Genomic DNA, 27,602 nt, shown 5'->3' on the forward strand with positions numbered 1-27,602 from the left:
AGCTCTGCAAAACAGGTCTATTAGTTTAGTGTGCAACAATTCATAGAAGTTGTTATACAGCTTTTGTTAATTAGACTAACAAAAAACTGAAATTATAGCAAATTCAGAATTTCACAATGATAATCATAAATGAAAGAAATGAGGAAAAGTATGAAGTGAAAGTGGAATGATGAAGAGAAAAAATAAGGGTGTGCAGGAACTGACTTAGGAATAATCAACCTTTAAGAATTTAACAACTTGGGGACGAAGAGAGCATGAAGGTAAAGTGTTTGCCTTGCATGCAGAAGGTTGATAGTTCGAATCCTCTCAAGTCATATGGTCCCCTGAGCCTGCCAGGAGCGATTTCTGAGCATAGAGTAAAGAGTAACCCCTGAGTGTTGCTGGGTGTGACCCAAATGCCAAAAAAAATAAATAAAATAAAATAAGAATATAACAACTTTGTCACAACCTTTTAATACTTATTTAAGGATAGCCTCACTGATCAAACTCTGGATTTTAGGTAAACAGCATTTTCACACATTTCTTTTTTTGGGGGGAGGGGAAACTCAAGGATTACTCCTGGATCTGCTCTATAAATTGCTTTTGTCTCCGGGGACCATATGGGATGCTGGAGGTTCAAACCCGCATCCATCCTGGGTCAGCCATGTGCAAGGCAAATGCCCTACCGCTCTGCTACCACTCAGCAACAATTTTCACACATTTCTAAAACAACACTTTTTCCTCTTAATAATGACAAAGTAGATAAGACATATTTTCAATAGAGAAGTCAAACATCACTGAATCAATGTAATGATCTGTGACATCATGACTAATGGGAAAAACAACGAATCGGTGTTATAGTGTTATAAAGCACTGAAGTAAAGACAAATCTAAAGTGAGAAATTTCTGAAAAACATTGGCTTGTATTCTTCCAAGTTAATGGTATGAAAAGCATTTTAAAAGTAGAAAAAGTGATTCTGACAGCTAAACACAATGCATGATCCTTCATTAAATATAAGTGTAAACTAAAAACTGTTGTTGGTGCCAGATAAATAGTTTAGTTGTCATGAGTTGCATGCTCCAGACCAGTATTAGAACCACATAGGCCCAGAGCTTTCAGCAACTATAGCTTTGGAAGATCTCCAAATGTGACATGGAGTGAGTCTGGGGACCATCAAAACCACCAGATTGATACTGTACGGCCATGACATTACAGAGCCTGAACATTGTCATATTCTCAGGATGGAGCACTGAACCACCCACTCTGTTGCTCCATTGGCTAAGTATCATCCCCAAATCCCCTGAGTGCACTTAAGGTCATATCTTGTCCCCAAAACTAAAAGTACCCATAACAATATTGTTAGACCACTGAATAATATATATTTTAAGAAAGAGGAACATATTAACATATTTATATTATTGCATAGCATTATTGTATTATTTTTATATATGTGTACATTTATTAGAGAAGCATATTTAGGAAAACTGTATTTAGGAAACTATGGGTCATGATAATAACAGCCATATCTTATCTCAATCAGCAACAAATTTATATTTGTAATGTATTTTATGGACCTAAGAAAAAAGGAAAATATGCTAATGTAAAAAAATTAACCATTACAAAAAACTAGGTAGCAGTTCATTAGGGAATTATTATACTTTAAGTTATTTTTCTGTCAAAAATTTAATATGGAAAAGGTCAAGATTCTTAAACCACCAAAATATTGACTCAATTTTTCTGTTTTTGTTTTTATTTTAGGTCACACCCTGCAGCGCTCAGGGATTATTCCTGGCTCTATGCTCAGAAATCGCTCCTGGCAGGCTCCAGTGACCATATGAGATACTGAGATTCGAACCACCGTTCTTCTGCATGCAAGGCAAACGCCCTAACCCCATGCTATCTCTACGCCCCAGACTCAATTTTTAAAAGTAAAGCTTTTCTATAGTAGAAAAATTGTTTGGGGACTCTTCATGCAGTGGATTCTGATTAGATCCCCTGTACCACATGACTCCCAAGCATCACTGGATACAGCACTGACGCTCTGACAACAGGATAGTCCTGGTAACATTCTGCACTACAAGGCCCAAAAATACCCAGAAGGGGTTTCTGGATTTCCCAAAGCACAGAATGATGTGAACCTTCCCCTTACTGGAAAAAAAAAAGAAAAGAAGAATTTGTTGACCCAGACCCATTTGTATTATACATGCGTCTGGGTTTCCTTTGATCTTCCATAGTTTCCACTATGGAACTTTATTTCAAGGTTTACATGGACTTTCACATATAGAATCTTAATATATAAAAACCGTTTGGTTTTGACAATGGTTCAATATAAAAATAAAAAACGACTATAAGCAGAATGTTAAACAATATCTCAAAGCCAAATCAAATTTCTTTTTCTTCTCAGGTTCTCTTCAATATTTTGAAGTTATGAATTGGGTGACAAGTTAAATTCTAAGTTAGATTACTTCTGTGGAAGATTAACATTAGCTTTCAAAGCATATCAAACCTGTACACTTTAATTTCTGACATAAATTTAGGGGTAAGTTTTTGATTTGATATATAAAAATACCTATTTAAACCCAGCTCCCACAATAGTACTAAAGTTAATTTTAGTAACAATTCATCATTCAGTCATTTTCTTCTATTCTACCTTTTAAATACACTATCTCAAAAATGCAAATGAAGACCTGAGTAATAGTATGGTAGAAAGGTACTTAATTTACACACAACTGCAGAAGCCACAGTCCTGGTTTAAAAACCCAGATTCACGTTTGAGCCCAAGCACTACCAGGGAACACTCTTATATTGCATATGACTCCCGTCAAAACCACTAAAACTGGAACAATCTATTCCTAATCCAGAGTTAGCTAATCTTACCAACAAAAATTCCTTTTTTTGCAATTTTAGTATATGTGCTGCTGAAATGAGTACAAATTATTTTCCAAAGCACAGAATAATTGCTAAAATTTAGGTACCCTATTAAAGAATTAAATTCTCTAAACTTTTTTCTATGCCCTATCCCTGTATCCCACTGAGTTTGTATAACTGATCCCACAAAATATAAGTAGTTCCTTCCAGCCTAAAATGATTAAGTAACAGTTGCAAAATCACCCATGTATTGGCACTATTCTTTACACAGCTATATATTGTTCAGGCAGAAGAGAAATCTGTGAAGAGTCTAGAGAAGTGAAAAGCAAGAGAACACAAAGAAACAAACAAACAAACAAAAAACAACCTGTTAAACAAAAGTAAAAGAAAAGGCTGCCACAAACTTCCTCATCTAATGTGAATAATGGTTTTATATTAAGCTTTTGAACTTATTGTCAGATGTATTAGGTTCCTATTACAGGCAGTAAACAATTGATAACAAATTTCACTAAGAATATCTGCATAGGCTTAGGTCACTCATTTAAAGATACTTTTCAACGTTGTCTTTCAGTGGATAATACTCACCATACATATTAAATAATTTTGTGAGTTTACACTCTGAAGTGGCCTGTAAATTTTATGAAGTCAAATTCTGTAAGTTATTTTAAGTTATTGCTAAAGCTTGTCTCTTGATGTAGAAAATAAAAATAGCCATAAATTAATGAGTGACTTCAGTTTAATTAACAAATTGATCTATTTAAGAATAGGAGGGTGGGGGCCGGCGAAATGGAGCTAGAGGTAAGGTGTCTGCCTTGCAAGCCCTAGCCAGGAAGGACCGCGGTTCAATCCCTCAGCGTCCCATATGGTCCCCTCAAGCTAGGGGCAATTTCTGAGCACTTAGCCAGGAATAACCCCTGAGCATCAAATGGGTGTGGCCCAAGCAACAACAACAACAACAACAAAAAAGAATAGGAGGGTGAGGGGCCAGAACAATAGCATGGAGGTAGGGTGTTTGCCTTGCATGCAGAAGAACAGTGGTTAGAATCTCGGCATCCCATATAGTCCCCCAAGCCTGCTAGGAGTGATTTCTGAGCATAGAGCCAGAAGTAACCCCTGAGTGCTGCTGGATGTGACCCAAAAACCAAAACCAAACAAACAAACAAAAGAATAGGAAAATGAATAGGACAGAAGATAAATATATTAGTGAGGGTAATTTCTTATTCTTAAAAATGTACATAGCTTAGGTTCCACTGCAATACTAGGTCACTGAATTAATATTTTGAATATAAATTAATTTATATAGCCAGTGAGTCCAAGGTTAAATCTCTTCTTCTAACTGCACATGGTATAATGAAGTTCAACTTATAAGGAAATAGAGACTCTTGTGGCCCCTGGTCAGCTAAAAGGGACAGGAATGTCCCTTAAAGAGTAAAGTCATCAAATGCCTTGTAATTGATTCTGGAAGGCAATTGGTGCTGGGGTACATAAAGCCAGGGCTAAAGTGCAAGAGGTGGCTGCTTTCTACCAGATTTCTGCTGCTGGATGACCACTGACAAATTTCTGGAGAAACTGTTTACTGGACTCTGCTATGCTGTCTTTTGTTATCTTTCATACTGTTCAGTTTTCTCTGATACTCTTCTGGGGTTGACGGTTGGCATCAGATCAAGAATTTGATTGTCTCTCCATTTGGGTTTGAAGAAACTGAAAAAGAGATCAATCCCATACCTCAAAACCAAGGGCATATGATATAATTGTGAAAAATTAGGCCAGTATTTTAGGGATTGTAGGACCCTTATTGGCCCTGCCATCTGGAGACCACCACCTGGACCTTGCCCACAATGCCCCGAGATCATGGAGTAAGACATTGCCCCCAAACCAACAGGTATCAGGAAATTGGTCAGGGTACAAACCCAAACCCCAATTCATGCAGACCTACAGCCAATAAATATTATGCAGCCCATACCGCAGTAAGATTTGCCTTAAATATCATTTGCCCTGACACCAGCACAATAACATTTTCCCTCAGTAGATCAACTCCCAGCTGCAGGCTTAGAAGGAAAAGGCCAGGGAAGAAAATAAACAAGAAGATGGTGGAAATGGGGCTGCAGGGGACCCAAAAATAGATAAAAATACCTAGACTCAGATGAGAGTGAGGATGAAGAAGAAAGATGGCTACCAGCAGAAGCACAAAGGCACAGAGGGGTTCGATGACATCTAGAACCCTAACCAGTTGGCAGAGACAACCAGGAACGTCACACACCTGGACCAAGATGGGCCCAAGGAACTTTCCAGAAGAGAATGAGAGGAAGTTTAGAAGCATATAGCAAAAGAGTGTTACAAGAAAATTCATTTAGTGGGAAAGACTGAGCAATTCAAGACCAATTTGGTCATCATGTGGAAGCAGAAAAACGAGACAGCTTGGAAGTAGGATATAGGTACCATGAAAACTGTTACTGGCCCATCCTATACTACTAAAACTTTTCAATCATTTTGCAAATAATTGAAAATCTAACATATCACTGGTATCCCCTATAATTCGCAAGAACAAACCATTGTTGAACGTGTTCACATAACTCAAAGCTCAGTGATTGAAAAAACATATTGATTTCCTATCTTTAAAATTATTTTCTTTATTTTCTTCATTTTTAATTTACCTCAAGAAATATTCCATACAGCGAAAATCCCATACTTTCAAGAACATGTACAGGTTCAGAAAACAATTAATTCTTATCTGAGTAAAATTTGACAGAAATTGGTTAGCATGTAAACTAATCATTATATGAAAAAGCTTATGCTTAAATTTCTACAGAAGACAGTTCCTAAAAGAAACTCTGATTCCATTATGCCTCATCAAAAGTCAATGTCTCTGAGACTCAAAAAGGCTTTACATAAACTTTTTTTTGAAAAGTGATGAAAAGCTTTTTCATCACTTTAATAAATCATGTGAACGATCTTATTGTTTTCAAGAAGTTTAGCTGCATCTATACTTTTATACAGTAATTAGAATGTATTTATCTTTTTTATCCAATAAGAATTCAATTTTGTCATTTTTCCTTATTCTCTGTTAATTAGATACCGAAAAGTGAAACTCTGGCATCCCCACAAAGCTCCATGTCAGAAAAATGTTGCATTGGTGAAGAGAGTTATTCTGTTTATGGCTGAAACCTAAATACAAACATGCTTGTATCATGGTGTTTAAATAAAGATATATGCCAATGTATATTTATTTATTTATATATCTATGTATATATATACATATATACATATATGTAAAGGTAACCCAAGTGCAGGGTTTGTTTATATATATTATAACCCTGCACTTGGGTTACCATTAACATAAAAGTTTCTGTTCTAAGAAGTTCCATGATGTTTTAAATTTTCTCTTTTAGACTATTTTTTGATCCTAATTGTTTTTGTTGTTTCGATAGATATTAAATAGCTTTTATTTTTGTTCTTTGTCTCTTACAACATGTTGATATATTTACAGTTTCTAAATACATTTTCCTTTTTTTTTCTGATACCTTGGCAATTGAGGCCAATACCCCTATTAACAATGAAAGAACTGTTGCTTGCAACCTACTTGAATCAACTTCTTTGACTGGGTCTTGTCTGTAGGACCTGAATTATTTGACCTGCATAGGACCATTGAATTTAAGCCTGTTCTGTACTTATGGATCATATTACCAGCTGAAATTCTTCAAATGTGATCTATTTGACACCTTGTAATGCTAAATTCTATTACACCTCATAATTGTCTTGTTCTTGTTTTATTTACAACACAAAACAGAGATACATAACAGAAAATCTGAATGTTATATTTAATATATATTTAACCACCAAAGAAAATGTTTGTATGTTACTAATGTCCAATCTCAGGAGAATCACCTACTGCAGAAAAGATGTTTTAGTATAGGTATAGCTTGGAAAAAATGTAGAGAAAAAATTTTACTCCAGTATTTTATGCCATAAGAGTTACTAAACCACATAAATTACTAGCCATGCTTCAGAATAAAATTAAAGGAAAATGAGGTTATGGGTGTTGGTGTGGTCCTTGATATAAAATGATTAAAAAATAGTAAGTAAATATCACTTGAAAATATTCCATTGGATGAAAATCTTATCATTCTAATAAAACTAAAAGAATTATTTTTAAAGTTAGAACTCTGATGTCTTATAATTGTGCCTCCTCTCTTCAAAATCTAAGCTTCTTTGAAATGCAATCATATTTTCTATTCTATATCCCTTCAATTGTCCTCAACATTAGACATTTTTAGCATTTCCCTCACATAATGATGATTTTTATTACTGGTTCACTGCAGCCATATCCAAAACTGGTACTGTCATCATTTTCACGATTTTACAAGTCAGAAAAATGATCCATCTTACATGACAACCTCTCATTACCATAATATAATTGTCTCAATGGTCATTTTTTTCCATCTTTGACCACCAATGCATACAATCCTAAAACAGATCCTGTCATCACTAAAAACTGTAGATAACTGAGTAGATAACTCTCCCATGCCAAGTGCTAAATACATTTCTCAAACTTGCTGCTTTTTTGTACCCCCCTCTATTATCTGTTATGTTACTATTATCACCTCCTTCATATCCTCATAATTCACATTCAAAGCCAGAACTCAACTATTAAGCAGTAACTAACTTTATACCTAGAATAAATAGTTTTGTTAATTTTTATACTCCTTGAAGATGATAAACCTGGGAGTTAATCATTAAAGTTTCATCCAATAGTACCAATCATATTTAGGTGACAGAATTCAATAAATTTGTAACTATCCAGAGTACCAAATTACCAGTATACTGCAACATAGAATCACTCTTATGTGGATTGTTAGTTACTTTACATTACCTGGTACTTCCTAGTTTGTATATTATTAATTTTTTCATTCCATCATCCTAGGACAAAATCCACTAATTAATGTATGTCTTTCTCTCTAGAATCTGTCTTCCACAATATAAAAATTGCTTCTATTTCTATTTATGATAACCTTCTTTATCTTTGATGTGAAATCTTTTCTTCTTCCTGTAGTACTAATTATCCACAAAATTATGAGTTTCTTGTTCTTTGCTTAATGATTCTTTTCTTTTCTTTTTTGGTTTGTTTGTTTGTTTGTTTAGGGGTCACACTGGGTGGCGCTCAGGGGTTCCTTCTGGTTCTGCACTCAGAAGTCGCTCCTCTCAGACTCAGGGGACCAGAGGGGACCTTGGGATTAGAACCGCTATCAGTTTGGGTCAACCGCATACAAGACAGGTGTCTTAACCATTAGACCATTTTCACTCTGTTAATAATTCTTTTCTATAAAATCATCTCACCTAATTTAAGTAAGATTCACAGACATGACCAATGAGCATAAATTTCCCTGTTAACTGTTTTTGTAGTTGCTTATATGTCTACGATGAAAAGATTTTTCAAAAGTCTCTACAGTGTTTGCCCACTTTTTCACCTTTCATTGTTTACAAAGGTGGTGCTTTAATGACTACCAGTCCCATAAGACAATTTTCAACTAAGTACTCAATTAAATAATTTTTGCCAAAGTAAATCATAATAAATCATTGGTCTCCATATTACACATTGAATTCAGGCAGGCAAGGAAGGAAGGAAGGAAGGAAGGAAGGAAGGAAGGAAGGAAGGAAGGAAGGAAGGAAGGAAGGAAGGAAGGAAGAGAGGGAGGAAGGAAGGAAGGAAGAGAGGGAGGGAGGGAGGGAGGAGGAAGAGGGGGAAGCAGGGAGAAGAGTAAGGAAGAAGGAGGAAAGTGAAGGAAAGAAGAAAAAGGGAGGAAGGAGAAGGAAGGGGGAGGAAGAAAGGGAGGCAAAAAGAAAGGGAGGGCTTACCTTTGAAGACAAGCTTCTGAAGAAAATTTTCTTTATTTATTGTTATCACAAATAATTAAGTCAGTGCCTGGTATATTCTATAATTAGTTGTTAACTGACTCATTGATTTAACAATTACATATCACAAAAGGAAAGGCATCTTGCCCCAGAATAATCACTTATTTTCACACATTTGTGTCTCTAGGAATAGCATAGAAATGACAATTTTATAAACAAAGTACTCCAGAAATGACAGAAAATATTCTACTCTATTTTCAAATAAATTTTCTGCATATTTTAATATATAAACATAGAAATTTCAATACCATTCAAGATTTGTTCATTCGTCTCTACATCCATTTATTACATGAATTTGTATTCTCCCAAAATTCATGTTTGAATTTCTAAGGTCCAGTACCATAGACTGACTACATATGGAGATAGGAGATTATAAAAGGGAAACTCGCTTAAAACAAAATTGTTAGGGGTGGAGCAGTTGCACAGGCTGTAGGGCATCTGCCTTGCACATGCTAACCTGGGACGGACCACGGTTCAATCCCCCAGCATCCCATATGGTTCCCCAAGCCAAGGGCGATCTGAGTGCATAGCCAGAAGTAAGCCCTGAGCATCACCGAGTGTGGCCCAAAAATCAAACAAACAAAAACAAACAAACGAAAAGAGATTATTAGGATGAAACGTAATATGATCCGACTGGGGATTTTATAGGAAAGAAGACTAAGACAGAAATGCACATCTATAGGTAGAGAAAGAGGCATTTGGTCATTTGTAAGCCTTTGAGAAATGCTAAGAAAGCTAACTCGACCTCACATTCATGCAGAATTGTGAGAAAATAAATTCATAGTATTTAGGACAATCTGTGCTATTTTTCAAAAAGGCCAAGTGAACTAATAGTCTTTAGAATTGCTATTAACAATACAATATAATATCCCTAGCTTTGTTGCATTTGTGGTTCAATATTACCTGTTTTAACTAGCTACTTCAAGAAAGATAATAAGATTCACATAACTTAGAGTTTAGGTATCTATTTTTTCTTTCAAAATAATAAAATACAGACAATGTAATTTAAATATGAAATCTTACTACACCTTTTTATTAAGATTTCCCACTGCAAATTATTTATAGAAATGTAAAAATTTGATCTTGTTCCCATTGATGTTTTATAATAGAGCTGGCTAATTCTTTAATTTTTATTCAAGATACATTTTTAACTTATGTTATAGATTTTCACAAGTAACATCTCAAAATTACAACTAGTGAGTATTCTACTCTTTAAAGTATTTTTTAACCACACAAAACTCCAGAGTTAGATAACCATCTTTTCAGGTCAGCTGAGTGACTCTGCATTATTGTAGCATAACTTGAACATTCATTAAATTTCCACTAAAGGAAGCTCAAATTGGTTGCGGTCATTGAGGATTCAAGAGAGTGCTTTGATAGCAAATATCTTGCACAATTTGCTCTCTTATCCAAGAGCTGAACAAAGAATGGATTTACTGTCTTCATCTCTAAATAATTTGAGACTATGCTTATAAATGGTTTTTATCATTTTGTAGTGGGTGGCAAATTGATCTATGGCAAGAAATACAAAGAAGAAAATGAAAATAACTTAAATGATATGTAGCATTCTGAAAGATATTTTTATCTATCCTAATGACCATACAAATGTATGTAAAATCAGGTCTCCTTTTCACTATATTTTTTATTTTAAGAAGTCTATTATGCATATGGTCTGTCATATTTACATAGTTTGGGAAAACTAAATTAGCTATATCATAAGCAAAATATGTTTATCTATGTGTATACAGCAAATTAAGTTAAGTTAATATAGCTTTATTTATTATTATATTATTTTAATTGATTTATTAATTATAAATTGATATACTCTAAGCTGTTTTTCCTCTATGTCTTGTATTCTCATGTAAATCCATATACTATGCAATTTTAGTTATTTTCTTATTAAAATTTTAAACATATTACTCAATATCAATTTGAAAACTCTTATTATGTATGCTCCAACAAACAGATTATGAATATTTCCTTTTACTCACAGATATTTTCATGACTGAGATGAATCTTTAATTGCAATTATTTCTGTTTTATGTTTACTTTCATTGGCTTTGTCAGGTTAATCTTTTTTTGTTGTTTATTTGGGAGGGTTTATGGGTTTCACTTGGATGTGGTTGGGGCATACTTTAGGTTCTGCACTCAAGATCATTGACTCCTGGTGTTTTTAGGGAAGAAAAAATGAGGTACCCAGAGACTGAAAGCAAATTGTTAGCAATGCAAGTGCCTAACCTGCTGTACTCTCTCTATGAGAGTAATTAAATAAATTAGTTTATTTAAAAATGTCTAAACAAATTAATTATTTTATTTTTAATTTAATAACTTTTAAATGATATATGAGATTCTATAATTTATAATATTATTAAAGATATTTTCTGTGCATATAATTCCAATACTACAAACACAGTGGTGGCTGTGCTGTTAGAATGTTTTATGCATTGAACCATCTCATTATAGTGCAACAATGAACAGTATCTCAAAAAAGATTTTAATTAAAAATTAACCTTAAAAGTAAATTTCTTAGGAGTAATCCCTCAGCACAGCCAGGTATGACCCAAAAACAATAAAATAATAATAATAATAATAAAGTAAATTTTATGCTTATTTAGACTTATTTTTCTATTCATTTTTAGTCTTATTATATATCTTGTCAAAGTTTCTATAACAACATTCTAATTATGCTAAACAGGAAATATATTATTTACCACAACTCTATTAATTCTTTCAATATATCTTCAAATAAAATTAAAATTTATTTCATGATTTCCCCCAGAAAACCAGTGGTTTAGGGAGATAATTCTAAGGGCAGAAGTATATATTTTGCATGATAATTACCTGGTTTCAATCCCAGGCACTACATGATCCCATCACCACTTCAGGGGGTGATCACCAAGCCTGAAAAGATTATCAAAATGAGAGGAGAAAAAGGACAAAGAAAACAAAAAATGCTACCAATGAATGGGTCAAGAGGTAGTTGGATTTTAATATGCATACAATACAAAATAATTGGTACATATCTTGAGTAATCGCCTCCATGGAATGTGCAAATATCATTTATTTTTATCTCGCTAAATTTTCCTTTAAAAAATCACTATAGCCAGAATCTGAAAACAAACTAAATGCCTAAAAACAGGTGAGTGCATAAAGAAACTGTGACAGGTTTATCTAAACAATGAAATACTGCATAGTTTTTAAGAAAAATAAAACAATGAAGTCATACAATCTGTTTATACATGTATGGATACAGAGAGTATTATGTTGAGCGAGATGAGTTAGAGGAAGTATATAAAATTCACACTCATTTGTGGGATATAAAAAATGATAGTATAGCAATAATATCCAAAGACAACAGAGATGAAGGCAAAGAGGAGCAGTTTAATATAGGAAGCTTCCCATAAATATTGGAGAAATTCAGTTAAGGCAGAGAAGGGACCACTGCTATTGGAGTTGGAAGTGATCTTTCTGGAAAAGAAACTGGATGCTGAAAGGAGATAAAGTGACATGTATGATACCACTTCATTAACAATATTGCAAACCAGTGTCTAAAATGGAGGAAAAAGGAAGAGACAAAGAGACAAAATATCTGCCACAGAGACAGGTAGGGTAGAGTGTAGTGGGAAGGGAAGGAGGGAAACTCAGGGCATATTATAGACATTGGTGGCAGAAAATGTGTACTCGTGAAGAGTGTTCTATATTATCTGACTAGAACAGATTCATAAATAACATTGTAATTGTGAAAAATAAACCAATTGAATTATGAACAACATTGTAGCCATGTTATTTAAACAAAGTAATTTTTAAAAGTCTTATGGTTTACATTTGATTATTCCAGAATTTGTTATGCCTCAAATATCATCTTTTTTTGTCCCCCAATTCACAATAGAGACCAGGCAAAGGGCCTGGGTTGAGGTGTATATGGGGTGCATTTACTGTACCTCCTCTTTCTATACAGTGTAAAGAACACAGCCTGTGGTAAGAATTGGGAGGCCTTATCTTTCCTTTTATTTTTTTTTATTTTTTAATATATATAAAATCCTTCACCAGTGCAACATTCCCATGACCAATATCCCAAGTGTCCTTCCTCCCCACCCCACATTGACCGGTACTCTAGACAGGTTTTCTCCTTCCCTCATTCAGTCACATTTTCTTATGATAGTTCTGTGACTGCACTAAATGATCCCTGTGGTGAGCTTCATATCAGGAGCTGCACCCTCCTGTTCTCTATTTTGTTCTGAGAATCATTACACAAATATTTTTCATTTTTTTCAAAACCCGTAGATGAGGGAAACCATTCTGTGTTTATCTCTCTCCCTCTGACTTATTTCACTCAGCATAATAGATTCCATATACATCCATGTATAGGAAAATTTTATGACTTCATGTATCATCTTTTGATGATACAAACATGCTACTTTCCAACTGGCTGCTGCTAAGTTTGCCATTGTTCTTCACTTTAGTTCTCAAGTTGATCCTGGACCATTTTCAGAGATCCTTAGCTACAGGGCATGAGGTTCAGCTATTGCCCAGAATGCAGGATTACTCAGCCTATCATGGCAGGGAAATTCTAAAACTAAATGGTAGAGCTCAAAGATCCAAAAAAGATACACCAGGTAATGCTCAGGAATTGCTAATTTTTTTAAAGTGAACTATTAAAATGTATTTATATTCTGACCAGACATGTTCATGAAAGACTAGTATGTATAATATAGTTATTAATAAGGACTTCTGGATTGGAAAACTAATATAAAACAAGAATAAGCATTATATTCATTATCATAAACATTTTTTTTTTGGTTTTTGGGCCACACCCGTTGACGCTCAGGGGTTACTCCTGGCTATGTGCTCAGAAATCGCCCCTGGCTTGGGGGGACCATATGGGACGCCGGGGGATCGAACCGCGGTCCTTCCTTGGCTAGCGCTTGCAAGGCAGACACCTTACCTCCAGCGCCACCTACCCGGCCCCATCATAAACATTTCATCATAACAATGTCCAATAACAATGGTGATTTTAATTTGAGAGCCTTGTTAACTAGCATGGTTATAACAAAAATATTACATTTTTCAATTACATTGTTAATAATTCACCAGTAAACATAATGATAATACACTTTGAATATTACCTATTTTGTTGAGGGGCAATAATCCACCCTCAGCAGCAATCAGGGGTCACTCCTGGCTCTGCTTTCAGAAATCAATACCTGGCAGGCTTGGTAGACCATATGAGATACCAGAGATAGAACTCAGGTTAGTCTAGGTAGGGCAAGGCAAATGCCCTACCGCCGTGCTATTGCTCCGGTTCCTGGATTTCTATTTTTTAAAAATTGACAAAGAGACCCATGCAAAGATATGAAAAAACAAATAGTTGCTTTATGGATTCACAGAGTAACCAAAATTCTAAAATCAATTTTTCTAGTTAACTATTTTATATGCACTTTTATTTGTCTATACAATCTTTATTCCTTTTGAAATTACCTGAATACAATATTGTTGCTCCTCTTTAATTAAAGTGTATCATTATTCTCTTTGTTATCTCTGCCCAGGCTTTTACTACCCAATTAAAAATCTTATGCCTCAACTCACTTCAAAATTTATCTGAATGACCCTATATCTGGTGACAAAGCTTTGAACTTTCCTCTCACTTCTATTTTTAATTCTGAATCCCTAATGTTATCCCACTCACAATTCAAAATCAACATGTCCTAAACTGAATTAATTCTCAAGCCAGCCTTTATTACCCTTTTTAAAGTCACAATTTCTTTGTTAATTAGGTTTTAGTCTGAAAAATACCTCTAACACCTCCAACCTAATCACTGCTTTCTTTTCTCCACAATTCTCATTTGCCAGTGGTATGTATAGTATTTCGACATAGTCCCTTCATTTTCTTTATCAGTTTCCTGATGTGCCTACATCACATCTTTTATATATCTCTGCCCATGTTGATTTCTTAATTATGTTTCTTCTTGACTAATTTACTCCATAACATGAAATAATATAGAATAATATTCTGACTCCTTTACCTGGCATTTGAGAACTGATTAACTTTCCTAGACACACTAGGGCCAGAACCTACACTATAGAACTGTAGTCTGAACACCAAGACCAGATATTGGCATGTGTCATCTTTTGATAATGTGGCAAGTAGTGAAATCATTTTAGCTTGTTCAGAATAAAATCATCATATGTTATCCAAGTGCATAATTCATAAATCCAATATGAAAAGGCTATGGATAATAAAAGCAATAGTATAAACACCTGGAGAATCTACTGGCAGAGATCTCAAAGGACTCAATTCCTGAAATGATTTTCTGACCTCTTATTTGGTCACATAGAGGGAGCCAGGTCTCTGTCTATACATTTCCTCTTGAAAAATATTTCAGAGGTCAGAGTGATAGCACAGAAGTAAGACATTCACCTTGATTGCCATGGACCTGGGACAGACCGAGATTCCATCCCAGCATCCCATATTGGTCCCCCAAGCATGCTAGGAGAGATTTCTGTGTGCAGAGCAGGAATAACTCCTGAGTGCCACCTAGTATGGCCCAAAAACAAAAACAAAAAAAGAAAGAAAAATTCACTAAAATGTTATATTCTGAACCTATGAAGAGGGCTTATAGTAGTTGTCTTGCATGTAGCTGGCCTGTTAAAACCCCAAAACCACGTATGGTCCCCCAAGCATAGCTAAGAGTAAGTGATATGTATTGAACTAAAGAAAGCCCTGAGCACTAATAAAATAACCTCTAATGAAAATTTTCTCCTACTTACTAAAATTTATGAGAAACCAAGGATAACTTGTCATTCTCTGAATACTTGCATTAATTTATATATATTTAATATGATTTCCACACAGGCTCTGTCTTGATCCAACTCCAAGTCAATCTAGACATTTAGACACTGAGAAATATAAAAATGTCACCAAGAAATGACCTCAAAATTGTCTTGAGACCCATGACAATGTTGTATGTTTTTAAGAAAATTCTCTAAATAGTACTAAGTACTATAGTGCATATTATATATGTTAAACATATATGTATATATATATTAATCAAATTGAACAAAAGATGTTAAGAAAATAGAAAATGTACTAAGGTTAAATATCCAGGTTAAACTAAAATAATGTTGCAAGTTACTGGTATAGGAGTTGCTTCATGGGACAGATAGTACAGCAAGGAGGGTATTATTTGCTTTGCATGGGACCACATAGGTTCAGTCCCTGGCACCACATGTTGTCCTTGTGCCCTTTCAGGAATGATTCTTTGAACACAGAGTCATGAGTAATCCCTGAACACTTTCAGATATGGCCCAAAGTTAAACAAACAAAACTTCAAGAGTCTAAGAGAAAAATACAGCTAGTAAAGTACTTGCTGTGAATATCGCTGACTTAAATTTAATCTCTGTCACCACGTGTTCTCTGAGTATGGTGATCCCTGATAACAGTGTCAGATAAGTATGCCATGAGCACAGCTGTGGTTCACAAATAGAAAAAAAGGGAAGGGTAGAGGGAGAGGCAGTGAGGAGGAGGGAGAGGAAAGGAGAGGAAAGAGAGAAAAGGAAAGAGGAGAGAAAGGGAGAGAAGAGAAAATATTGAAGAAATATTGCCTACACTAAACTGCTTACCCTGGTCATTTGAGAGAAATGATACTTATGAACACCTCTAAGGAATAAGGTACTCTATATTAGAAATAATATGCCATCTGAAACATGACATGTTAAAAAGGGATCAGAGAAATTGTACAATGGATAGATCACTTGCATATGACAGATCCTGGTTCAATACCTGGAGCTCTCTAAAATTCCCTGAGCCCTACTAGGAGTGATCTCTGAGCAATTCTAGTGTGGTCCAAAAACCAAAAGTTAAATTAAATAATTATTATCTATCATTCTTTCCATATTTGTTAAGTTCAAGATGCATTTTTTTAAAGTGCATTGGATTAAGAGATAGATAGTACAGGTAATAATAGTACAGGTCTTTTCCTTGTATGTGGTTAACTATTTCAAATCTCTAATACCACATATGGTCACACAAACACTGCCAGGAATCACAGGAGCATAGCCAGGAATAGACCCTGAGCATTGTTTGGTGTGACCTAAAACAAATAAAATAAAATACATTTACAGGGAATTATACATGGGAGAAATAAAGTTTCACATGTAATAAAAAATAAATGAAAGAGATTAAACAGTCAACAGATAACACTTGGAATCTACCTAAACCCAAGTTTTAATGATGGTGATTTTAAGTATGCAGAAAATCTAAAATTCATACATTAAGTAGCTGAAATATAAAACTCCTTATCACAATTTTATAGGACTTATAGGATCCCAGATTATCAGTCATCTTAAAGTCATCAAAAGTTTTGTCAAAACAGGGGCCAGTGAGGTTGCGCTAGAGGTAAGGTGTCTGCCTTGCAAGCGCTAGCCAAGGAAGGACCAAGGTTCGATCCCCCGGTGTCCCATATGGTCCCCCCAAGCCAGAGGCAATTTCTGAACACTTAGCCAGGAGTAACCCCTGAGCATCAAATGGGTGTGGCCCAAAAACAAATAAATAAATAAGTAAATAAATAAATAAAGTTTTGCTAAAATAAAGCAGTCAACTGAATAGCATTAGAACCAAGACTTTAATTTCATTTTCCACATTGACTACATATAGGAAAAGTATTTTAATCCTCATTTCAATTTCTACATTTCTACATTTATTTCCTTTGATTTTGGACCGCAACCAGTGGAGCTCAGGGGTTATTCCCCTGGCTATTTGCTCAGAAATCGCTCCTGGCAGGCTCATGGGACCATATGTGAAGAATCAAACTCAGGTCAGTCTGGGTCAGCCGAGTGCTAGGCAAACATCCTACCACCGTGCTGTAACTTTGGCCCTTTTTATTTTTTTCTATCACTACATGTTTTATAGGGTAACTTACTAAATTCTGCATCATAAGAAACAGTGGTTTATAGCAGCACAAATAATAATAATATTTTCGATGAAGAATTCACTTTGACATTATAGCTGAGATAAAAAGGTGATTTTTTTTTTCATTTCATGATAAACCTGAGAACAAAAACAGAAAATGCCATATGCCTTCCTTTATATAAACGGATGAGAATACAGGATAATCTAAAACCTAAAGAAGAATAAATGTAAATATCAACCAAAAAACTTGAGCAGGATACTAATGTCCCACCATGAAGAGTAATGCGCACAGGAAATTTGGTTTATAGGAGAATGAAAATTGACATTATCAAATATTTTACTAGTTTTAATGCATACTACAATGCTGAAGTGATTTGTTATCATGGGTTAGAAAAGTATGTAATTTGATAAAGTTGATTCATTTTCAAAAATACATCTGAAAGTAAAAAAAAGAAATAAAATATTTCTTCCACCTCAGTATTCTTATATCAAAAATATGAATTGTTCTAATATGTACCCACCATCCCATTAGTTTTGTTTAGCTCTCATTTGGTCACAGTCATTCACTCAAAAGATGTCCAAGAAATATAATCGAATGAACATTACTTGAACACCACATCAATTTTTTCTCTTATGAAGAAATTACAAAATCAATGCTGCGTGATGCTACATTTACTATCATCTGAAAAATAAAATACATATTATTTTTCTAAATACTTGATCTCTTTTGTGAATTATAAATGACTTTAAATGTATTTTAATACCCCACTTACTGTGATTGTCTCGTAGTGTATGTAAGGCTCTAAACAGGTATTTGTTATTTTTCTTAAACTATTTGGTAACAATGAAGTAACAGCATATGACTATAACAGGTATTTGAATTTATGCTTACTGCTTGTGTAATCCAGCTGATTATGTTTCTCTAATTGTTATCCAAAGTAAACACCATCATTTTTCTATGGCAACGGGCTACCATATTCAGCATTTTCAACTGAATAGCATAGTTCAGGATGCTAAAGAAAAAATATGTTTACATGTAGCAGCAAATAGGTATCTATGAATTATAAAGCAAAATGTCTTTCAATCAAATCCATAGAGTCATTGGATCCAAGTCCTGAGGAATGCAGAAGCAGAAGACAAGGCTAATAGCCTAAAATCCATGTCAGTTTTCATAATACTTCATGACTCTTGGCAAACAGCCAGCTTTGAACTTAGAATGGGAGGAAATAAATATCAATGAGGAGGAAGCACCTGCCTCAGTCAGTGGATTTGACTAATACATTACCTCAAAATCTGCATAGCAACTTTCTTTCAAAGCTTTAGTCATGTATTCAAACTCACCTATTTCTGTAACATCCATTGAGCCTGGAAAACTAATGTTATCACCTTTTTTCAATTGGAAAATAGCAAGTGTAAAGGAATGATATGCAAAATCTGAGGAAACTAAGAATTCAGGTTACAACAAAATACTCTTTTACTCTAGAATCTATTTCTCCATATGTTGATAAGTTAGGTGTAGTTGGCAGCAAGAAAAATAATTCAGTATAAGTGTCTTTCTCAACAAATTGTTGAAGGACAATAGTTTTAGAATACTTTTTTGGGGGGGCCACACCCATTTGATGCTCAGAAGTTACTCCTGGCTAAGCGCTCAGAAATTGCCCCTAGCTTGGGGGGACCATATGGGACGCCAGGGGATAGAACCGTGGTCCTTCCTTGGCTAGCGCTTGCAAGGCAGACACCTTACCTCTTACGCCACCTCACCAGCCCCAGTTTTAGAATACTTAAAGTGGGAAGTCTGCTAAATTTTAAGTGGAGTATAATGCTTACATGTTTTCCTAATATTAAAAAAACAAATTCAAATAGTATAAAACAAGCCCTACATGTGTTTTCACAGTGGAAATTATTTTTGAATCTCTATTAAGCAGCAAATCAATAAAAATAAACACATAAGAGGAATCTGTTATTGGAAATAAAATATGGTTTAGGGTCAATTTCAATAACTGCAAGGTATTACAGAAATGCACTTACAGTGATCAATATACATTTTTCTTACTCAAGAGGCTCTTATGCTGATGTACTCACATTCAACAAGAGGAAATGTGTTGCACAATGAAAACAAAAGAAATTGGCTGATTTATGTGACCGCAGTAATGTTTCAAATACCCAGCCTTTGAAGTTCTAAGCCAGTACAATTATCCTTCACCTTTCAAACTGTCTTAAATCTAAATTAAAATGTTTATAAGGCCACATGAAACTTTGTTGACTACTTAACTTTGGAATACAATAGTTCTGTAAAATTAAGCATAATGGAACAAAATATGATTTTAAAGACAAACTTTTTGTAATTTTTAAGCAAATAAAACAACACCAACCTGAAGTCCATAAAAAATACAGATCATGCTAAAAGAACTGATCTTTATACATCAAGAAAAAAATAACAATATTATTGCAGTATATTTTATACTGTAGAGAAAAATGGATTGCCAGAAAAGAGCTTACATTTATCTTTGAAATTAACCATAAAACTAATCTTCTAACCAATAAAAAAAAAACTATAATAGAAAGGAAGGAAAAATAGGCTTTCCCTCCACCAAGCTCCAAAAAATATATGACAGTTAATAGTTCTCAAGTAGTGTGGTTCTTCCTAACACCTCTAAAAAGTGTGGGGTGCAGTGGTGTGGGGTAGATAAACAAGATTCTTCTTTCTGTATGAACCGCAGCAGCTTAATAACACCCTTATACACCATCAGACAAAAAAGTCCAGGCTGCCCAACTTAATCTTATCAGATTTCCAAGCCCCCAAATTTGTTTTATATCTATAAATATATATATATAAACACTTCAAATATCTTAATATTATGCCATCCCTGTAGTATCACAGGATATTTGATGGGGAAAGACACATAGCAATCTAACTTTGGGGAGCCTAAACAATAATACAGAAGCTAAATTAGCAATAGTTAGCCCAGTAAATCATTAGATACCAACTTCAGTAGTACTATGGAGAAATATAACATTCATTTCAAACTGTATTGATCTAAATCTTGATAATTCCAATTGCCTTTGTGTTGTTAAAAGCTATACAAAGTAAATCTGTATGCGTTTTCATGGAGGCACATACAGTGTGTTAGTGGATGGGAAATTGGGATGATGAAGGGAAGGTCACACTGGTGGTGAAATTTGTATTTGAATATTTAATGCCTGAAATTATTATATTATTAACAACTTGGTAAATCATAGTGTAAAATGAGTTAAAAATAGAGAATAAAATTTTCCTAAAGATAAAGAAAGATAGATACAAATTTATTCTTTAGTCTGTTTTGAAATTCTTGACCAAATGCCTTGCCATTTCTCTGAAGTGCTCTAATATAACACTTAGGTATATAGTTAATATTTCATATGACCCATTAAATGTCCTTTTAAGACCTTCAGAATAATGTTTTCAAATGCCCTCTAAAGAGATCATCCTGTCTCCAGGAATGATCAAATATATCTCAAGTTACTGTGTTGTGGTTTTACATTAAGAAGAGAATATCTACCAGCAGTTCAAGTGATTTGCACTTGAAAGAATGATATTTTTCTTCTTTATTCTTTCTCTACTCAGCCAGTCTTTCCTTTGAAAACATACAATTCTTTGTGTCATTTTATCATATAATTTTCCTTGAAATTCAATGTCACAAAGTACATTTATAATTCCTAACATAATACCCCATAATACCCCTTGCTGTTTAGATCTGCAATGCTTCATCTTACACTGATATAGGCAAAGATGAAATTAGATCATGTATAAATCCTCAATGTATGTAAGACAGCATTGTGAAATCTTGAAATATGAAGTAAAATACAATACAGTTAAAAGTTACATTGCTTGTGACCTGTTAACTTGGTCTCATTTGTCTGTTACACATGGTAGGTGTTTGTACAAAGCTTTGACAATAAAGTTCAGATTTATCTAATTATAATCTCCAAATACAAGTTAATCAGTGACTGTGATGTATAAATTTAATAAAGAATGAAGTGACCTACTTTTGTGTATGCTGATGACATTTAATTTTTTATGAATGCTCTACATAACTTTGTCTCCACAGTATCATAAACTTTCTTGGGAGCTACTTTTTTCAAAGATACAAAGTTAAGTGAAATATGATACCATAAAGATCCTGAAGAATGGAATGTTATATAGTTTATGTTTCTTACCCTGCAGTTATTTTTCTTTAGTATAGACCTGTGTTAAATTTTTGTTTTGTGTCCATCATTGTCCTAAAATTCTAGAATAATTTAGTGGAGGAGCTGGAGAGATAGTACAGCAAACAGAGAATTTTATATTCGATATTCTATTACATTTAGATAGAATAGAATGATCCTTTATTGAAGCAACTGCAGAAGGTATCAGTACTCTCTTGTGAGGAAGCATTTAGTCAAAGAGGGTCACTATTGCATAGATGTTGATATCATAGCAAGAATGAATCTGGAAACAAGTGAACAGTTCAATCTTAAATTCAGAGAATTTTATAGAAAACAGAAACTAGATTTGAAGCAAAACCAGTTAGGATTCCTTTTCTAAGGCAAACAAAAATATGAGGAAAAAAAACCCTTTTTGGGGTAATAGCAATGGAATCCCTGAGCAGAGAAAAACTGTTCGAGGAATGGTAGTTTTACCAATTGAATCTAGCTACACATTTCCTCAAGACTCCCTTGAAATTATAGAGAATGTGAACATTTCTTTGTGTTTAATTAATGCTTCTGATGTTAAAGTAAAAATGTTGTGAAAACAAATTTCTAAATTCTAATGAAAGTAAACTTTAATTTACTAAAATTAATGGGCCAGATGTTTGTTTTCATTGCTAATACTAACCCCTTGCTGCAGGCCCATAATAGCTCCCACTCAATATTTTCACAGCCTTTCTTACCAACTCTGCTTCCAATGTATTTCTTATTGAATTAGTATCAAATTATATTTATAAAATCTTTATATATGTCCTCGACTCAAGAAATTATAATGGTTTCCATCAACATTTAATATGAATTTCTTACATCTAAGTGTTTTTAGGCATTCCTCTGATTATAATGCCATTGATAGCATAAATAGATTACTAATTCTAAAACACTGTTTAATGGTCCCTTTATTAATTTACTCATTAAACTGGCTTACTTTAAAATACTAGGGCCTTTTTTTTCATCACATAAATACTACTATTTATACAAAAACTATGTCAAGTATATCCTTTTTTGATATTTATTTTCTGGATTCCTACAAGAATTTCTCTCATGTAACATCATAACGTAGTGGTCTAATATTGCATATTCATATTTTAAATTAAAATAATTTGTGGGTTATAGTATTTTCCAGATATGTAATTTACATATCTTCTTTACTCTTTAGTCACTCACATTACACTACAGAACATACCTGATTTTGTATGTGGGTGTGTGTTAGTGTGGGTGGTGCTAAGAATGGGAGTCAGATCTCACATAAACATGGAAAGTGCTGTATCACTGAAAATTATTTCCAACCTTCTATACCTGTTTTTATTAATTCATGTTATACCTCAGCACATTCTTAAGCTATATATTTTATTGAGATTCAGAAATATCTATTAAATAATTAAAGTTTCTTAAAAATATTGGACATTTCAATTTTATTTTTGCTGCATATATTAACTTAAAGAAGATTCAAAATCTCTGATGCCTAGTGTTTAGGTTCTTTGTCTTGTAAAGTTTCAGTTAAAATATAAGTGCTAGTCCATTGTGAGCAATGAAAATATATAAGCTTAATAGATCACTTTAAAGAAGTAACATGATATTCCTAGGTGTTCTTTATGTGTTTTGATGTGGGTTGAGGCTCTTTTTAGGGCATAATTCTGACTCTGTGCTAAGATATTACTCCTGATGATACTAGGATACTAGATGATACTAGGACTCAAACTCAGGTTGGACATGTTCTGCAAAGCAAGCACCTTTCTCCTGATACTACCTTTCCAGTTCCTTTTATAGCCCGTTCTATGCTTCCAAGGGTATATCAGAGCCAATGCTTAGAAATCAATATGGTTTCCTGCCTTTTAAAAAATAGTTTGTTTAGAAGTAATAAATCTCTATTTTATTGCACAAGAAAAATAGTGTTTCTAAATTCTAAAAAATAAAATAGTAACATAAGAATCCTTATAAAATCATATAATGTTTAGCTTTATGTTTGCCACTTAAAAATTGTGTATTATAGGGCAATCACAATGCATTTGTAAGATTACACAATGTATATAGGGGATAAATCAAAGGAAATTGTATTCAATTATATAAAAAGATAAAAGAATTTAACTTTCAAACTGTCAAAAATTAAATAAAAACTACATATTGTAAAAAAATAGAAAAGGACCCAATTTAGAGCTTAATATAAATTATATATCCTTGATCCAATTTAAAAATTAGCTATTCGTTAGACACTTAAAGTCAGCCTATTATACTTAAGAATTCAGTATAAGAACTTCATAGAAAGTCTTGAGAATTTTATGTATACAATGAAAAGTTTCACAAAACACTATACAATTTTATTTGCATCTAAAACAAAATGTTTCTACTATTTTATTTCAAATGCAAATGCACAGTCAAATCCATACTGTATGTCCTTTCTCTGAATTAAAATATTACTCTTTATGCTTTCTTGACATATGTGAGATTCCAAAGGAAGAAAATGAATTAGCAAATATATACCTCTGAATGAAGTCATTGATGGAAGACTGTACCAACATAGTAACACTTTCTTGGCACACTCAGAAACATCTAGTCTAAGAGGGGGTTCTGAAAAAAGTAATGTAAGAAAGCAAGAATCTACACTGAGTTGTACAGTTCTGAACTTAAATAAATGTAGCATGTCTCCTTTTTTTTCTTCTTTATTTGAACATCTTGATTACATACATGATTGTGATTAGGTTTCAGTCATGTAAAGAACACCCCCTTCACCAGTGCAACATTCCCACCACCAATGTCCCAAATCTCCCTCCATCCCACCCGCCCCCACCTGTACTCCAGACAGGCTTTTCAGTTCCCTCATTCATTCACTTGATTATGGTAGTTCTCTGTGTAGTTATTTCTATACATGTACTCATCACTCTTTGTGGTAAGCTTCATGGAGTGAGCTGGTGTTCCAGCCCTCCTCTCATTGTCTCTGAGGATTATTACAAAAATGACTTTTATTTTTCTTGAAACCCATAGATGAGTGAGACTATTCTGCATCTCTCTCTCTCTCTCTCCTTCTGACTTATTTCACTCAGCATGATAGATTCCATGTACATCCATATATAGGAAAATTTCATGACTTCATCTCTCCTGACGGCTGCATAATATTCCATTGTGAGCATGTCTCCTTATATATCCTTACATTCTTGATTATTTTTCCTTAACTTTATTGAGAATTATTACAGAGCATACCTTAGATATAAAAAATATTCATGGACAATGAATAAAATTAAAAATCAATGAAAAGTTACTGAAGTAAGAGGCAAGACTAGATAAACTAAATTTTGCAATAACAATTCCATAGGAATGAGCATTTTAATGCATTATTTTCTAATTTTTGATAGATCTCTTTCATGAAGAAAATATACAAATGTGAACAAATTGGCATTGAAAATTTCATTCACATCCCAGGTTTAAGACACCAAGTATTTTTCTATACATACACATACATTAGAAATATAGTAGTCTATTATTTTAGCAGATATACACTTTGCTTTATTTTTATTTTTAATTTTGTTCTTAACTATAAAGAGAAAATAATTAATAAAAACATTTCTATGATATTTCCCTACATGGTTAAGATTTTTAAAATATGTAAATTAAAGTATTAACACAAAATCTATGGCTTTTATGTACAAAAATAATGTAAAAGAAGAAAAATATATTTAAAAACAATCTCATTCACAATTATGCCTCAGAATATCAAGTATCTTTAAGTAAACTTAACTCAAGAGGCGAAAGAGCTATATAAAGAAAAATACAAAGCACTGCTTAAAGAAATTAAAAAGGAGATTAGAAAATTCAGACATATACCCTGCTTATGGATTGCGAGAATTAACATTATTAAAACGTAGCTGGTGATGTGGCGCTAGAGGTAAGGTGTCTGCCTTGCAAGCACTAGCCAAGGAAGGACTGCGCAGTTCAATCCCCTAGCGTCCCATATGGTCCCCCAAGCCAGAGGCAATTTCTGAGCGCTTAGCCAGGAGTAACCCCTGAGCCTCAAACGGGTGTGGCCACAAACAAACAAACAAACAAACAAACAAAAATGTCAATACTTCCTAATGCATTATACAGATTTAATTCATCAAAATAAAAATTCCCATGACATTTTTTAAAGAAATGGATCAGACATTGCTGAAATTCATATGGAGATATAAATGTCCACAAATAGCTAAAGCAATCTTTGGCAAAAAAAAAAAGATGAGAGGAATCACTTTCCCCAACTTAAGAAATACATTATACAATAGTCATCAAAACATCATGATATTAGAACAAAGACAGACCCTCGGCTCAAAGGAATAGACTTGAATATCTGAAGATGGACCCACAGATTTAAGAACAAACTATTTTTAGTAAAAGACAAAAAATACCAATTAGAGAGTGGATAAAGGAAAGACTGTTCAACAAGTGGTGCTGGTGGGAAACCAATAAGAAAATAAAGGTGTGGGGAAAAAGTAGGAAAACTTGTCAACTACATGCAAAAAATTAACTCAGACCTTTCCTTAACATCATGTCCAAGGTCAAATAAATGGATTAAAGAACTTGATATAAGTCCTAAAAACATAATCTACATAGTAGAAAATAAAGGCAAAATATTCCATGACATTGGATCTAAGGACATCTTCAAGGACAAATCACCATTGGCCAAGAAAGTGAAAGCAAAGCTAAATAAATGGGACTATATTAAATTGAGTTTTCTTTACTTCAAAGTAAAGAGTAACTAGGATAGAAAGGCTATCCATGGATGGTAGAAACTATTCAACAAATACCCATCAGGTAAGAGGTTAATATTTAAGATATACAAGACACTAATTGAACTTAATAAGGAAATAAAACACATTTCATCAACTAAAAAATGGGGAGAAAAAATGAACAGACATTTCCTCAAAGAAATACAAATGGCCAAATGGCAAATTAAGAAATACTTCACATCACTAATCATCTGGGAGATGCAAATCAAAACAATGAGATAGGAACTCATATCATAGAAACTATTACACATCTTAAAAAAAAGAAGAAGAAACTGTGCTGGTATGGATGCTGATACAAAGTGACTCTCATTAATTACTAGTGGGGATGCAGACTGGTCCAGCCTTTTTGGAAAACAATATGGAGATTTCTCAAGCTATAAATTGAGCTTCAATAGTATCCAGCAATTCTACTTCTACTATATGTATATATACATACATACATATACATATACATACACATATATATATTTCAGAAACACAAAAATACCTTCTATACTTCTATGTTCATTGCAGCACTTTTTACAATAACCAGAATCTAAAAACAACACAGGTGACTTGTATGACAGATGAGTGGCCAAAAAACTGTGGTATATCTACACAATGGAATATTATGCAGCCTGTAAGAAATATGAAGTCTTGAAATTTGCTTATACATGGATGAACATGGATATTATTGTTCTGAGTAAAATGAGCTAGAGGAAATGGATGGGCATAGACTAGTATCACTAATTTGTGGGATATAAGAGAAGCAAGAAATAGTATGATAATAATATCCAGAGTCAAGAGAGATAAGGGTCAAGATGTCCAGCCCAGGGTTGGAAGTTCACCACAAATAGCAGTGAGTGCAGACAAAAGAAGGGTTTAGTAGGACAATGATAGCTGGAACCGATCACCCTGGACAAGAACTCATTGTTAAAGAGGAGAAAGTGAACACACGAGGCACCGCTTCATTGAA

The 27,602-nt window shown here is 33.7% G+C and overlaps 1 protein-coding gene and 1 non-coding gene across 3 annotated transcripts in view; both read right to left on the reverse strand.

Moving 5' to 3' along the window:
- LRFN5 (leucine rich repeat and fibronectin type III domain containing 5) overlaps positions 1 to 27,602 on the reverse strand; it is a 305,202-nt gene that overhangs the window by 241,659 nt on the left and 35,941 nt on the right. The gene's annotated exons all lie outside the window — the stretch shown is intronic.
- Positions 12,625 to 12,753, reverse strand: LOC126002649 (small nucleolar RNA SNORA51). The gene has a single exon (XR_007493329.1). It is a non-coding gene; the product is annotated as a small nucleolar RNA SNORA51 (small nucleolar RNA).

The sequence above is a fragment of the Suncus etruscus genome, chromosome 2 (assembly GCF_024139225.1).
Source record: "Suncus etruscus isolate mSunEtr1 chromosome 2, mSunEtr1.pri.cur, whole genome shotgun sequence".
Classification (NCBI taxonomy): Eukaryota; Metazoa; Chordata; class Mammalia; order Eulipotyphla; family Soricidae; genus Suncus; species Suncus etruscus.